Consider the following 18125-nt stretch of genomic DNA (forward strand, 5'->3'; position numbering starts at 1 on the left):
TTCCCCTCCTCCTTTCACAACTGGTCCAGTCAAGTGATAGAATCATAGGGCGACAAAAATAATTGGTAAAAATATTGCTGTCGTACAGATTTATGTCTAGGTCAACCGCACACATAATTACGTGACTGACCCAAACTAAATAATACTATTGCACTTAATATAATATTTTTTTAAATAAGTATTTTTTTAAAATGTTTTTCTTGTTCGTGCATTTCATTTCCAATGTCTGCTTTATGATTGGTTCATTTCTCGTGGCAGACGACTAAAAAAATCTGTCAGGTGTGAAAGGATGTATTTAGTCACTTAGTCCACTGAGTACAAGAAGCTTTACGGCGTCCATCGAGGTCCTTGACAAGCTGTTCGGTCATTTTACCGTCACGTGGTAATATGGAAGAGCTCGTGTACATTATCGTACGTTTTGTTTTTTCGAACGGTCAACACCGTGTAGAGTACAAGCGACCTAACTGTGAAAGAAAAGATGACACATTGTTTTAATGTTATCGATAAATTTATTGAACTTATGAAGCTGTGAGGGAAGGGGGGCGGGGGCGGGGGGCTGAGTGGGATTTTGAATTTCGGAATTTTTAGGGCACCCCTGAGTCAACCCAACTCTAATGGGTACCTGACTTAAGTTGGGGAATGTAAAGTAGGTTGGTCGTTGTGCTGGCCACATAACACTCTGCTCGTTAACCGTTGGCTAAAGAAGCGATGACTTTTTATGCAGGACACCTCTTAATTAACAACAGTATCATTAAAAGGGGCTTAACTCAGTGCGACCACTGTCCTTGAAAGAAATTATGATAATTGATATCATATATTTGATATTTCAAATGTCTTTATATGATTACCTCATCAGAATGTTGCCATGATACGGTACGCGACTTTTTGATGCAACATTTTGTAGCGGGCCGATTTGTTGCTGGAATTTCTGTTCATTATAAAAAAACAAACTATTATAATCAAGAGATTCCTGTTTCCTGTCTTTTTTCTGGTTTCCATGTTGACTTTGCAAGAAGACTTTGCAAATTTGGAGGAATAGAAAAAAAATAACTGGAAACTAGACGGGTATTTTGAAATCGGCTGTAACAATTTTCCTAGAAATGAGGCAGGTTATATATATATATATATATATATATATATATATATATATATTGGGAAAAGAAAACTACCTATTTGGTAAGTCAGTAAGACTCTGGTATGATCGTTATTCTTCAAATTGTATTCGTCTTAAAAATAAATTATTTAGCTTACATCTTTCTAAACACGGCATTGGTGGGAATCATGCGTTCGACTCCAATGTTTCTTTGTATGCATTCAAACAAACACATGAACATTTGGCGCACCGAATGACGTAGAAATCTTTAGTTGATTTCTTAACAGACGAAATTGATTGGACAAAGTTCACTGAAAAGACTACTTAGCATTATAAGAAAAAAAAATACTGTCCATACAAGGCGTTCGCACCGTATAGAAAAACTACTTAATTCTAATGTTCCTACAGTTACGCTGGGCAGGGCGTTATGTTGATATTAGACATAGAAGAGAGCACCAGGCTGCAGACGGCTTAGGAACGAAACAACTGGAGATCACTTACAAGAGCCGCGGGATGCACATTTGAGACCAAAAGAAAAACCACTGCCGAGGACACTTTATATTGACTATTTTTACATATATTTTAACAATGATTTCTTGCACGGTGACTTGAACCCCTCTGACACCCCCCCCCCCCTGTTTAATGACGTTCCTCTTTTAACTTTAAACTCTTTTTTTCATTATTCCTGTGAAAAACCCTGATTTAATAAAACTATTAACTAGGGTGCAGCTCCACCTCCGGCCGAATATTCGGCTATTTTTCACTATCCGGTCATATTCGGCTTCGGCCGAATGTCACTACAGGATAGGCATATTCTACCAAACTCCGCCAAAACCCCGGTAAAAAAAATAGCTTATCTTTCCATTAATGAACGATACACTACTTCCCCAAACTACTTTGTTGCACTCATTATATTTTTTGCAATACCAGTAACTGTGGCATCTGGTGAAAGCTTCTTGCAACTCAAACTATTAAAGAATTACTTGAGGTCAACAATTCACTCCAGTCTAGTAATGAAGCTAAGAAGTTTCACAAAATGCCCTAATGAATACTGCGCAAAAAAAAAAGGTGTTTCAATGTTGGAACATTTCATGCATTAATGGCAATATTAAATGTCTGAACGTAACCATTTGAGAAGTTACACTGCAAAGACTGTCCTCCAAGACAATAACAGGCCCATTGTTTTACACAAAAGCTGCAATGGAAAACGACGCGACGGGAGCAGTCCTTTTTTAAAACTGTAGGAACACATAAACGTTTTTTTCTATTCAAATAGTCTTGTACATTTAGACTTAGTATTAACAGAACATAGAAGCAATTTTTTCGGAATTGAAGGGGGGTGTTCCCATCGCTCATTGTCGTCATTACAAAAATTTGCTCATAATGAATTCGGGTCAATATTAACTTGACAAATTATTCAACCGAGCGAAGCTCGAAGAACAAGTTGTATACAAAACTGTATTGCCTGAAAGAGAGAAATAAAGAGAAGTGCTCGATTTAAACATTCAATAGTGGAAAGAAAATAGGATATAGAAAAGAGAGAAATTGAGAGAGCCAGCGAGAGAGAAAAAATATAAAGAAAAAGGAAGAGAAAGGGATAGGGAGAGAGAAGGGAGTAGACAAAGAGAGAGAGAGAGAGAGAGTGCGCGCGCACGAGATGAACCGTGATTAAAATGGAATGTGTGAGAATTAACAAGGAAATATTTTTTTGGAGGCCAGAGATAGACCAAAAACAAATATTTAGTTAGAAAGAAAAAACTCGTTAGTTATTCTTTTAAAACTAATTGACTAACATGTAGATTTATATTATCTACCAATATAATAATATATTCTTAAAACAAAGAGTACAACGAAATGGTGGTACAATGTACTCTATAATTAATTGGAACTCCCTTGCAGCTAATAAAGTGCATCAGGCCAAAAGCCATTTCGCTTAATTGGCCTATGAAACACAATGTCCCTTCTGACATCTATTGTTATCTGGCTGCGTAATGGGACACCCCCAGGCCCCCCATCTCCCTACTCCATGTCTTGGTCAGATGTCAAAAAGTGTCTTCATTGAATTAATGGGCTACACCAAAGCAACAAAACAAAATGGAAAAGAGTTCAGAAAATGGAATTTCTTTCTGTTTTGTTGTTATGTTTTAGCCCGAGGCCATAACATTCTTTATAGTTGACATCTAGCGTGTAGAGCTTAGCTTATTGATCGGAATGATATAAACATGTTATATCAATTAGTTTTTTTGTTGCACATCTCATGTTTGCATTAAAACTCAATAAAAGCTTTAAAAAAGAAATGTAATAAATATATCCTATTTTTAGAGTATTTTTACATTTCTGTGAAACGCGCTCTCCAATGAAACAACTCTTCTGGGACTTAAAACCTTGTTTTGTTTTTAATTATCAATTCTGAACTACTTTTATAGAAATGGTGTTTTAAAAATGTCATTTTTAAAGCTCAAAATTTTCTGTGTTTTAATTTTCAACGGTAGAAAGGAACTACCTTAAGTTCCTAAGTATGTGTGTCATTCATTTATGTCAAAAAAATGTAACTGCTTTACGAGAGAAGTGTATGTTACTATATCGCGCCGCAGTGGCGTAGCTACCAATGTGCGGGTGGTGCGGGCCGCACAGGGCACCAAGTGGAGAGGGGCACCAAAATTCCCCCAGTGTGTATTAATTTCCTATTTCCCTGAGCATTTCAGTAAAAACGACTAATTGTATGGACACGAACAAGCATAAACTACTGTATTTTAAACATGAACTAACGATTTATAAACTAGTCTGATTTATAAACTAGCTGTTTTGTTTCATCTCCTTGACTATTTCTTCAATACAATGTAAGCTATAGAACAGTTTGAATCTAATTTACTACATTTATTGTTACTACACTGATCGATGCTCTGTAATATAAAGAAGAAGAAGAAGATAGGCCAACCCTTTTTTTACTTCATTGTTTAGTCCATTGGTTTAATCTAGATATTGAGTTTACAAATATATTACTAAACACTAGCTCTAAACAATTGTTTTAGTTTATTCATTTCTTTATGATTCTTAATAGTTTAATTTTTGAAATAATTCTATTGTAATGTCAATTTTTTTAAATAAGCTAACCTTTGTTTTCTACGATTTTTTTTTAAAACTAACTAGTTAATTGTAATACTGTAACGTAAACAAAATGATGAACAGTGCTCAAGACTGACTAGTCTGGCTGGCGCCTCAAAACCCTTTTAAGCTCAGACGGAGAAATCTGCATCTCTGGTTCTGTCCAGTCTGTGTAGTCTATAAGGGCCCCATACCCAGATCTATCGGGGTCCCTCATTACCGACCAGGGGCGTAACTAGGGATTTGGGGGCCCGGGGGGATTGACCTCTTTGGGGGCCCCTTGCATTTTGACATTCGACATAAGACATGAGATAATGTACGCAAAAATATATAAGCCCCAAATCAAATTGGTTCAGTATATCAGTAAACTTAACAAAAAGTAATCATCAAGACTCTTTTAATGAATAATACCTTTGTTTATTAGTTAAATAATGCACAAGTGACAAATCTAAATTGATATCGCTTCACGTCGTGCATTCTGTGCAGCAAAGACATCTATAACATCAACTATTCGGAGGAGGTTGCAAAGTCTGAGCACACGTAATTACCATATGAAGCCTGTTTCCTCAATATGTCTATTGGTGATTGTATTACTGTTTGTTGATGAAAAGTGCTCGTGCATCAATGACATCATTGAAAAAGCGATTTTCCATTTATTTCATCATACAAACAGGAAAAGTAGCACAGTTTGTCACAAGCGTATCTTCTAACAGGTGTCTTGGTTCAAGAAGAAACCTAAAGGTATCTATTTTCTTTCCAGCCTTTGGAATCTGCCCTTCATCTCCATATGAAATCTGTCCAGCACTTCTGTCGCAACACGTTTGAATTGCAGTTGTATTGACAGTCCTACATTAGAACTCAACTTCCCATTAAGTCTTTTCTTTCATATGGTTGTTTTGATTACAGGGAATCCATAGTATTCACTACCTTCTTTTGCTTTTTCGATGGATTGGGTTTTTGTCAGTTTCTCATCATTTTGCAGAAAGCATGAAAAGGTACTAATTTCTTTAGCAGATTCCCGTATATGCAGTCCAGACTTTTGTAGTTTCTTCCGAACTATATTAATTGGGCACAGGAGCTTTGACCAGAATTCAAGATAGGCAAAAAATTCGTAATTTTCCACTGCATGAAGAAAATTCTGTGCTAATATTATATGGCATTACGTCATTGTTGGTTGTTTATGTTTTGTGCGAAAGCAAAAGGATTCAGAGTATACAAAAGTGGGAAAGATCCATATCTCGTTATGCTCGAGTATAGAAATACTCCGATAAGTGGACTGCCGTAATCACCATCACAATTACTGACGAGTAGAAGACTCAGGGAATCATTCCAACTGATCACAAACTATTGAAACCATTGGTAGCTGAAAATGCAGAGACATTACTCAACGAACGACAGATGAAAAGCTAAGTGAAATACGATGCAAAAGCAAGACTACCTAAAGATTATTCTGTCGGAGAGTTCGTCTAGGTCAAACATGGCAGAAAGCAGTTGTCATAAAAAAAATTCAGCACCCAGATCTTACATCATAAAGACAAACAATGGAATAACATACAGAAGAAATCAACGCTTTTTAAATAAGAGTTTCGATGAAGACATCTCTGGGTACTATGATATCGATGAAGACATCTCTGGGTACTATGATACCGATGAAGACAATGAACTGCAAACTGTTGCTACAAACGAAACAGACAGTTATAGACCAACGTCTAAAGAACTTGTTCAGTCAAGACAACCAGAAGTGGACGAATTGTTAAAATTCCTAGTAGACAGTGCCGGTCGCAGTGGGCACCGCGCTTTCATAGACCCCGGGCTAATTCCAAGTGTACATTATTAAATTAAACTATTATAACGTATATAAAATAACAGGGTTTTCGCGACCTCCTGATTTTTCAGGGCCTCCAGAAAATCTCATGAAAATATACGATAAAGTCCTGAACATTTTTTTTAATTTATTCAAATCTCCTGAAGAATAGACGAAATTGACGTTTTGGGGTGCCAATAAATAAAAAGTGGCATTGCGAGCTTTCATTTGATAAAACTTTATTGCAAAGACGAAAGTAGGCCTATCTTCTAATTCAAAAAATAATAATTTTGACATTATGCTTATCCCTACCCAGACTAGGCCCCGCGCGATCTGTTTCGCATAGGGCCCCGCAAATGCTAGGGCCGGCCCTGCTAGTAGATATCACTATTAAGAACTTTAAAAGGAAGGGTGTGATAATAACTTCAATAGGAAGGATGTATTAATATTATATGATATTACGTCATTATTTTTTGTTTATGTTTTGTGCGAAAGCAAAAGGATTAGATCATTAGATGTAAATAAAAAGAGAGTTTCCATTGGATTGAGGAAAGATGAATAAAAGGGTAATAACTCGAGTGTGAAGTTTAATTCTGAAATTATAGACGCCAAACCCGAATAATGGACAATTTTAGCATTGTTAAGAATAACTTTTAGTTATACTCGATTCTGTAAATTTTGCTAAATTTTGTTAATTAGTGTAGCCATATAATACTCGCCATTTAGATCTATTATTAGTAAAGGTAACAAGATACATGGAATTCGCTGTATATCATGCAGTTTTATTCGTGGCAACAAAGTTTAACATGAAATCCGAACTACATATTGCAAAAACTGATCTCTGCGGCAAAAATATTTTTAAAATATCTAGGTTTAGTCTTTGTGATAAATTTAATCCATAAATGTTGATTAAAAAAGACACCCGTTGACACTATTTGTCAATCAAATATATTAATTTATGTATTTACAAATAAATTTCGGACACCCATTTGGGCCCCCCCCCTAGGTGGGGGCCCGGGGGGATTTTAAAATTCTCCCTTCATCCCCCCCCTTAGTTACGCCACTGTTACCGACCCATCGGTGTAGCAGAAAATGGCATCTGATGGGTAGGACTTTAGTGTAGCTGATGCCAAGTTTTGGAGTATGGCAGATGTTAATCGCCTCTTGGTGGCTCCCTCTTGCCCTATAAGGGACATGTTTATTTGTGGGGCTGGCTATCTCCTCCACGGAGAGCAAGTATTAATTCTTCTAATAGGAATTCTATCAGTGGAGAGCCCAGATGATTTTGACAACTTGGCCGCAATGTGGAGGAACGATCGCATTTTTATGCGGTTCCTCTCTCTCTCCACTGTTGCACTAAGATTGTGGTGGCTAGCCTATAGTCGCCCCTTTTGTAGCGCTCGTAGGCCGTAAGTACCGCATTCTCCCTCCTTAAATATAAAGGGGCCAGGTTTGTTAAGATTTCATCATCTTCATTTAAATCCAAAGATGGATTCAATGAGTGGTGGAGGTTATCCCCGAAAATAGAAAAACATGAGACCAGAAGAGCTCACATTCAGTCATCGCTTGCTTGGACGAAACTTGAAGTTCGCCTGAGAGTAGGAAACAATATGGACAACAAGGCCCAAGATTTGATTATACAAGAGACGAAAACCTGGAGAGTTAGTAAATTTACTAACAAAGTACGATCCACACTTGAGGGAGCATGTGCTTCGAAGACCGAATACATACATGTCTCCACAAATACAAAATGAATTTATTACAAAATTGGGGGATCACGCTAAAAAACAAATCATACAGCAAGTAAAACAAGCCAAATATTTCTCTATTATTTTTGACAGTACACCTGACATCTTAAAGCTGGATCAAACTTCCAAAATTTTACGGTACGTTGTCATTGATAATGACGGGGTGCAGGTTCGTGAGTCTTTTATTGACTTCATCGACACAAAGGACAAGCATGCTGCTGGAATCGCTGAGATGATTCTAGAGAAACTGCGTTCGGATGGCTTAGACATAATGGACTGCAGGGGTCAAGGCTATGATATTGCTGCGGTCATGAAAGGTCAAAACTACGGTGTCCAAAAACGTATTCTAGAAGTCACAATTCATTGCCTGCTCAAACTTTGGAGACATTAACAAGCAGAGATGAAAATTCATCGACTAGATCTGAAGCAGGTGGATTATTGGTTGCTGTTCAGTCTTTTAATTTTCTCACCTATCTTGGATTTTGGGCTCCTGTATTAACTGAAATTAATGATGCGCAATTCTACCTTGAAAAACAAGGATTGTCTATTCGAGACTGCTCACTCAAACTAAAAACATTAGAGACATTTTTAAGTAGTAATCGAGAGGACATCGCTGAAGCCAGCATTACCTTTGCCGAAAACGTGTGTTCAGATCTGAGAATCAGTACAGAACCTCAAAAACGTATTGGCCATAAGAAAAAGATGCCTTGTGAGAAAAGTGACTACTCTGTATTTAAACACAAAGAAGAGCTACGAAGGGAAATTTATTCTACCTTGGACAGGATTGTTCAAGAAATAATCACCCGATTCGAGCAACTTCATGATGTAGCAGATAGATATGAATTTTTGTCGCCTTCCCAGCTATTAAATCCTCAGGTCGAAATCAATCTCGATAGTACTCCTAGCGACATTGATAAAAACGAATTTCTGCTGGAGCGAAAGAGGCTTCAACGGTTTGTCACAGTTTCATCAGAAGCCTCCGAATTTCCAAAACAAAGACCTGTTGAGCTCTTGAATTTTATAAATAAATATCAGCTAGATGATTCAGTCCCGAATATCGTCCTAGCTATTAAATCCTCAGGTCAAAATCAATCTCGATAGTACTCCTAGCGACATTGATAAAAACAAATTTCTGCTGGAGAGAAAGAGGCTTAATGGTTTGTCACAGTTTCATCAGAAGCCTTCGAATTCCCAAAACCTGTTGAGCTCTTGAATTTTATTAATAAATATCTGCTAGATGATTCAGTCCCGAATATCGTCATCATGATTCGCATATTTTTGACTATTGCGGTAAGCGTTGCTACATGCGAGAGAAGTTTTTGCAAACTTAAACTGATCATGAATTATTTGCGATCAACAGCGATTCACTAATTTGGCCATTTTGTCCATTGAACAAGAGCTGGTGGAAAAAAATGGATTTCGATAAAATTATTGATACTTTTGCCAGCAAGAAAGCGCGTAAAATTAATTTGTAGTATGTTTATGATAAAGTGATTTTTTTTTAATTGACAGTATTTGATTTATGAATACATATTATTTTGAACAGGTTTGGCAATGTTATTAATCAGTTAGTTTTTTTTTTGTTTTTTTTTGGGGGGGGGGCATCAAGATGAGGTACCGCACCAGGCATCATATACTCTAGCTACGCCACTGTCTCTCCGTGAGAAATACAAGTTCTTAGACATCTTGAAGGATATTATCTTCAATGGGCTGCTGCTTTGTACTTTGTCACAGTTCCTCATTCGAGATCTACTAAATGTACAAAAATTGTGACCCACTTTTTATAAATGGATGATTTAAAGCTATATGCAGAAACCGAGCAAAAGCTACACACCTTAATTAAAACGGTAAAACGCTTTAGTGACGATATCTGTAGTTCTTTTGGCCTTGGATAAGTGTGGTTTCATAAGTATTAACAAGGGCAAGGCAGCCAACACTAACATTGCAATTGAAATGCATCGAGAAATAGAACTCTGCCTCTCTTTATAAATATCTTGGAATAAACCAGAATGCTAGGATAAACCATACAAATAAAAAGAGGACTTTCTTAGTAAATACAAGGAGTAAATAAAATCATCAACATTAAACTGTCTGACAGTAACCCTATCTTTCCAATAAATAGCTGGGCCGTCCTATTGCTCCTATACCTATCATGTTTTCGAGAGGATTAAGTTATTCTTGACCATTTCTTCAAATTGTTTTGGAATTTTTTTTTTTATTTTTTTTTTTGTGAGACACGCATTTGTTCACAGCATTATAATTGAACATGGCCTCTTGTATTCACCTACTTTGCCAGCTTATTTTGTCAACTTATTGTGTCTATTTATTTGGTCTCCTTATTTTGCAAACAATATAGCCGCCGTAGTATCAAATGTCTCTCCCGATCTTCTACCTTTCATTTTCTTTTATTTTTCTTTTCCATTCACTCGCCTTCACACGTCCTCATCATATCTTTTTACTCCTCTGTTATCACGTGGTTACCGTACTGTAGTACTTTCAAAACGTAAACAGAATCTTACAAGTATAAACAAAGATTAGACAACTGTGATTAACTTTGTTTTGGAAAATCTTCACTAGACAAAGCAACATTTTACTCTCATCAGAATAAAGCTTTGTATTAGGCTCTATGAAAGAGCCACTCTGTACATTCTTCTACAATTTACTAACGAAACAGCTGGACGAACTCGCTTTTTAACAAATCGTAACATATGGTTGTAGCCGGCGGTGAAATATAAAAATGAATGCATCAATGAAGTAAACAAAATGTATTCTTGCCTCAACGTGCATTTATTAGAGATCTTTCAAAGTGGATGAAGATGTATGAATTATAAAACTAAAAAATACAAAGCCTTACAGCATTTTACATTTGAATGACAAGAAATTCCTAATAGGCTTCTCCAACGGAGGAAATAATTGTTCCATTATCTGATTAGGTAGAGCTCGGTTTTTGTTTTTAGATTTTGTTGTGCTTGGCCTCAAAACAAGTTCCTGTGATAGCTATTTTAGGAAAATGCTTTTAGCAAATTGTGTGTGCGTGTTTGCGGGGAGATAATGCCTACAAGAACGTGAATTGATATTTCTTTGTTTCAAAAGAAAAAACATTTGAGATATTATTCTCTGAATAAAGTCCACATTTTCCTCTTTGTTTCTACTATCACAATGAATGTCACTGTCCTTGTGTCACTATGGACCCCATTAATAAAGTAAATCTACGAGAATTCAAGCCACAGACTTTAAAAAAACTTTTGAGGTTCAACCCTATTCCAAATATAACATTTCACTCATTGATTTGTGTTTTCTATTAGTCGCTACACTCTTTCAAATGCATTCATAACGCTTATTGACTTTGTTATTAAATACTGTTGCATCTGTAAGAAATGTAACTCAACAAAGGGGCAAGTCTTGATGGCGGAGGTCTATTTATTATAAGAACTGTGAATGATTAGACACAACACACATTAAGTTCTCTGGTGACTCGTGCCGCTTCTATTGCCGTTACCACATAGCCACAGATCCTTGTCGCTCTGAGGTTGTTCCAGAAACAGTCCCAATACACGTGGAATGTCTTCTTGGAGCGCAGGAACAACCTTCCGCTGTTTCAACCACTTTCTTGTACTGACAACTCCATAGAACTCCTCCACTAGTTCTCACCTGGCTGTCATGTCAGCTGACGATTATTCCCTTCATTTTACTGCAGGCATATCAAACCAAGCTCTAGACCAGGACGTTCAGTTGTTGGGCAGAATGTAACTCTGTGTCTCTTAATTAACACCAGTTCTAAACGGTATGATTTGTTGCACACCATAGACAACGGCGCAAGTTTACATGAAATAGCGCTAAACAAAAACAATGAGTAAAACTATTTCTAATGGCACAGATTTATTATTGTTGTTCTAGATTTAGTACACATTGAATGACAGGACTGATCCAAACTGACGGATACACTTCGTATAAGCTTTTTGTTTTTTTAAAGTATTTTTAAAACGTTTTTCTTGTTTTCATCCCCAGCTCTTCTCTGCCACACCCTAAAGCCACAGCCTTAAGTCACACCCTAAGGCCACACCCTAAAGCCACAACCTAAAGCCAAACCATAAAGCCACACCCTAAAGCCACACCCCAAAGCCACAGCCTAAAGCCAAACCCTAAAGCCACACCATAAAGCCACACCATAAAGCCACACCCTAAAGCCACAGCCATTGAGTTATATATTGTACTCTTCATTACTCAATACCATACTACAATCTAATCAGTTACTGCAGATTTTCATTATTGAGAAGATATATTAAGATTGAAATACCGGACAGTCTATATATCTTTGGGTCAAGGTCACGAGAACAACTGGTTGAGAACCGCGACTCAAAGTAAACTTTCTTTTGGGAAAATGACCCGACCTTGACCTGCATGAGCAAAGGGGAAATCAATGGCATACACTTCATCTCAGGGATCCATGTCGATGACTAATGTCTGGGTGATGGGGTATCTAGGAGTCAAGAGGGTGACTCAAAACACTTGTGGGACTTCAGTTGGGGGACTGCCGAGTGTAATTGAAAGTTAACTTCCTAGGGCAGCATCGATCCAGCAGACGCTGAACATGGGCCAAGATATATTCCTTTAATATCGGAACTAAAGCTAGCTTTAGTTTAAAGAAGGAAACCGAGATACTTATAACCTGGGTTGATTTTTTTTTAATTACCTAAAAAAAACAAAAAAAAAAACCTTCTTTTTGAAATCACATCGTTGGCTTTAAGTCACTTTCATCTGGGTTTTTTCTTTCACTTTGAGCTTGTTTTATTTTTTATTAGTCATTTGACATGGAAAATAAAATTATGTAATTAAATATATATATATATTGTTTATTATGGCCGAACAGACCCTGCTTTTCTTTTTTTTTCTAATTTTAATAAATGGGCCTCATTTTAACGATCAGCTTAACATACATTTGTAGTCTGTGAGTTAGTGTATAGATTACAATGAAATTGTAAGACCCGCTTTCTTTGTCCTTTCTCGTCTCACTCTCTCTCGTCTCTCTCTCTCTCTCTCGTCTCTCTCTCTCGTCTCTCTCTCTCTCTCTCATCTCTCTCTCTCTCTCGTCTCTCTCGTCTCTCTCTCTGGTCTCTCTCTCTCTGGTCTCTCTCTCTGGTCTCTCTCTCGTCTTTCTCTCTCGTCTCTCTCTCTGGTCTCTCTCTCTCGTCTCTCTCTCTGGTCTCTCTCTCTCGTCTCTCTCTCTCCTCTCTCTGGTCTCTCTCTCTCGTCTCTCTCTCTCCTCTCTCAGGTCTCTCTCTCTCGTCTCTCTCTCTCCTCTCTCTCGTGTCTCTCTCTCGTCTATCTCGTCTCTCTCTCTCGTCTCTCTCTCTCGTCTCTCTCTCTGGTCTCTCTCTCTCCTCTCTCTGGTCTCTCTCTCTGGTCTCTCTCGTCTCTCTCTCTCGTCTCTCTCTCTGGTCTCTCTCTCTCGTCTCTCTCCTCTCTCTGGTCTCTCTCTCTCTCGTCTCTCTCTCTCCTCTCTCTCGTCTATCTCGTCGAGAGAGAGAGTTTAAGACATTTCTTGATTAATATTTAAGATTTGTAACACAATGGGCGTGGCTTAGAGACATACTTCAAGGACAAATGTGGCAACAGAGAGGACTCAGCATATCCACAAAACTGAAAGTCTACAGTGCTGTAGTTCTCCCGTCACTCTTATATGAATCAGAGTCCTGGACACACCAAAAAGTTAAACTCATTTCACATACGCTGTCTAAGGAGTATCCATAAGGTGCGTTGGTCCAACCACATACCAGACACAGAAATCTTAAAGCTGTCCAACATGAACAGTATCAATGCGACAGTAAAAAGTTCCCAACTTCGATGGCGGGACATGTAGTCCGCACGCCAGACAATTGCCTTCCCAAACGACTTCGGTATGGGGAGTTGTGTGCAGGAAAGTGCTCCCAGGAAGGTCAATACAAGCACTAGCTCTCGATCGCTCCTCGTGGCATGAAGCTGTGAGTCTCGGAGTCTCAAGATTTGAAGCAAGAAGTGTCGCCAGGGTGAAATAGCGCCGAACCAACAAAAAGCTGACAGAAGAAGCAGGTCTATCTGCCACTGATCAAACCCACCCATGGAAAATTATGGTTGATAGTCCCGAACCTTAACGGGCACCAACCTAATTTTTTTTTCTCCTGAAGACCGCAAGATGGACTTTAAAATAAGAGTACATAGACGAATTGTGTCTGACGAGCTTTATCCGTTCGAATCACGTGTTAAATAGACGCCTTAAACCCCATTCACCTCTCAGAATGAAGAAATTTATAATCAAATACATTTTCATATATTTTTTAAGTAAATTTTTAAAAAGATATTAAACTTCCTTGAGTGTTCATATGAACTTCTAAACATATTGGGCTGAAATTGTTTTATTTAGTATATTACAGGCTGACAGATAGGCTTAAATATAAAAAAAAAAACAATACGTTAAAATATAGCACACCAAATTTCGGCCTTGAAAACTAAACAGCTGACGAGGTGTCGAAAGCTTAGACTAATAATTTTCCCGCCTTCCGGTTTGGCCATGATTAAAATCAGTCGCGCGTTAACAGTCGGTTCCTAAATTCTGATTGATGTAAATCCACACAATTTCTCTTTCCCTCCTCTGCCTGGCCAGGGAGACCCGAGAGAACAGTGGGGGTGATGAAATTATTTTTGACAAACCGCCGATCCAGTTGACACATTAGGCACCGAGCAAGCAGACGGAGACCGCTGGACCCAGCAGACGAGACTCTGGTCTCATTATAGTATGGATGTTGATAGAAATTGATTGTTTTGGTTAGAAGATTGGTATGAAATTGTTTTTGGAGACCAACCTCGGATATTAAAACTTTACTTTTTATTTACTTTGATTAAAACCATCATTTAATTTTTTTTTTAAACAAATCATGTAGAACAGTGGAGTCACTAGGGTTGGTATTGCCCGGTGCGGTTAGCTGATGGTGTCACTTTTCACCCCAATCAAAATTTTTTCAAAATATTTCTGTTATTAATTAAAGCTATCTTTATTATTAAAAATGAAAAAGTTTGATCGGTACCTAGTACAATGACTTTTAAGTGTATTTTATATAGGCCTACATTACTAAGACAATAAACATCAAATGAAAGTGAAGAAACTCGTATAGTTCGTTTCAAAAAATAGTCTGCACCACTTAATTCAACTACAAAAAATTATATCTAACAAACTACAACGACAGTTACATTTTGAACTGCTCTCTGCATTCCTGACTTCGGGCTACCCTAAGTAGGATAACCCATTTTAAGAGTCTATAGCGGAACATGTCTCTTCGCCTTCCAACAAAACTCTTGTCCATAAAGCAGTGGTTCTCATCCCCCTTATAGCACCAATGTGCAAAAGATAAGCGCCCCAATCAAATCTAAGTCTGTTTAGAGCTGCAATTAGAGCAAAGCAGGATAACCCTAATCACAACGGTGCAGGGCAGAATGAACATGTTGATAGGGCGATGTCATCCTTAAATTTCAGAATCTGCACAGGTCTTAATCTTTGCATATAGTTCATTTGGGAAGTATATATTCTTAAAAACATAAATAATATCACAGCATAGACAACAAAAAGTAATAAAACTTTTTGAATGGTTTAACAATATCTCTAACTACAGTTTCTTGGAATTTCTACAGCACATGTGACACCAACTTAGTTGTAAGAGCTGTCAAACCATGCCATAGTTGATAGTTGAGCGCCAACGCTTTTCTCTTTCAAGTCAACCCGCGAGAAATATGGACGCAATATCTGTGTATCAACTATTTCGATAACTTTTCCCCACACTCTTTACATAATCACGTTCAATATTTGACACTTATATATATAAGATTAAATATAGGCCTATATATATATTATTTTTTTTTTAGAATAGTAGACATTGCGATATAGACACTTTGGAAAATGAGTTTTTGAAGCTCAGAATACAGAAAAAAAAAAAAAAAGATTGTCGCCGGATTTCCAAACCGAGAGAGAAAACAAAAGCAGATCTTGTCCGTAGCACGTCGCACTTGTTATGATTGACCTAAATGACATTTTAGATATAAGTTACGCTGTTGGTGTCATCAAGATTATCTATTTCTTCCGTAACAGTTCCAAGCGAGAGCGTTGATGCTGGATTTACCTCTTTTGTGTGAGACACGATGGACAGAGAAACACGAATTCTTTCGCGCTTTAAGTCACAACTTTTAGAAGATCTTTGACTGTTTGGCGTATCTTAAAATAAAGGTTGTAAGTGAAACCAGACAAACTGCATATATGTAATCAAGGCCTGCTTCTCACGTGTTTCTGATTTGTCTTTTAATTGTCGTCGATTATTCATCCGTTCTTGAACCAGTTTACGGAAGTTGCACTCTGTCTACAACAGCACATCAGCAGTCACATTAATGACATATTCAGAAACTAACTTGACCAGGCTGAGGAACACTTCAGGGATGACATCCTGAGTATGGCGACACTGCTGGCTGATAAACTTGAATTTCCAGTCGACAGACACACCGGACAAAAACCACAGGTTTGGATTTTGGGATTATTACATAACACAGCTGTACATTCCGTATCCTGATTCGTTAGTTTCCTCATTAATGTCTGGCTTTTCAACCAATAATTATGCTCAGTTCAACTTGTTTTGTCTACATCCTAAAACAATGCAAGAGATGCAACGTACAGAAGAATATCAGAACTGCCAGATAAGCGTTCATTGCCGGATTGTCCATCGCGACGAGAAGCAATTCAGTAGCCTAGCAAAGTTATTGACAGTTTTGGCAGTGTTTGCATTTTTTGTTTGATCGACCTTTGGGATGCACGGGCCGCCCGGATAAACTTACCAACGTTTACAGTAAATAGTTTGTTCACATGTTAGTTTTTTATTTCATGAAACAAGTATTTACAGTGAACTTAATATCACATAGGTATGTGGGACGTGGGGAAAACAGTTCTTTTCTTTAATATTCTTAGTGATAAAAAAGCTGAAGCTACGACTTTGAGTCATAGATGGCAACTTGCACCCCCCTGCAAAACAAAAACCTGCGGGCGTCCATGCCCCTGTGCACATCTCATAAACCCCCAACACTATAGATGTTATTTATTTGACCTGCGCATTTACTGTCATTTAGCTTAATATTTACATAGTGATTTAGATATCGGAATTTAAATATGAGTTTGTATTAGTATACATAAATTTAAAAACATTTAGAGAATAATATTATATATAATATATAATGTATGATAACCAGACGTCCAGCAAAAAGAAAAAATCATAATACCATATATAGGCCTATATATATTAATTTAACAAAAAAGAATTAAAGAGTAGTGGGAAAAAAAACCTTGTAAGGAAAATCATAGTAGTATGACGTCAATTACAATTAAAGAAGAGGTAAAGAATCAAAAAGTGACAATGTGCGTCTTTAGCTTTAATAAAAATAAAATTAATGTAAAGGATAAGGAGTTCAAGTATTAGACTAATAAAAATATATGCTTTATATAGGCTTTGTTCCGACATTTTTACCCTGTTCCGCAATTGTGACTTCTTAAAAAATCCTGTTCCGTAATTGTGACTACCCATATCTCAGTCGAATTGAATGTAAAATTTAAATATCTGTTGAAAAACTAAACAAAGCGCCTATTTTTATCGGAAAATGGATGGGCAATGCCTAGATACTTTTAGTTTTTCCATAGGTCTAACCATTACGGAGCAAAAAATTGAAAACTAAAAGTAGCTGCAAACTGTTCCGCAATAGTGACTCTACTCTATATCTGTAGACCTATGCCAGTGACTATTAAAGTAAATTAAGTATTTGAACTTCTTGTTTTGGTATAAATTCGCCTTATTATTACATTTTTATTAAATGAAAGCTGACAATGCCGTTTTTTTTAAATCGCGAATCCGACACCCCGAAATGACAATTTAGTCTGTTTTTATGGAGATTTGCATCAGTTTTCAGAAGATTTTAATAATTTCAGGACATTTTCATGACAATTTCACGAGAATTCCAGGAACCATTTTATAATAATTTAAATAATAAGTTAAAATGTTTTAATATTTACACCTAGAATTCGCGCGGGGCCTATGAAAGTGCGGGGCCCACTGATCTTGACTATAGATAAGAATAGCATGACTTTTCCAATAGAAAAGGTAAAGTATACTATTGCCAGTTACGTTAAATTGATTAAAATCAATTTAACGATTCTTTTAAAAAAAAAATAGTTGTATTTTTTCATATAAAAAATTATTTTGAAGACTATTTCTCTCTGCGGCATTTTAAAACTCAAGAGAGAATCTTTTTCCTTTGCAAGACAATCTACAGAATTAGATTCTTTTCAAGTTTTGTTTATGACTTTCAATTAATT

This window comes from Biomphalaria glabrata, chromosome 10 (genome assembly GCF_947242115.1).
Source record: "Biomphalaria glabrata chromosome 10, xgBioGlab47.1, whole genome shotgun sequence".
Taxonomy (NCBI): Eukaryota; Metazoa; Mollusca; class Gastropoda; family Planorbidae; genus Biomphalaria; species Biomphalaria glabrata.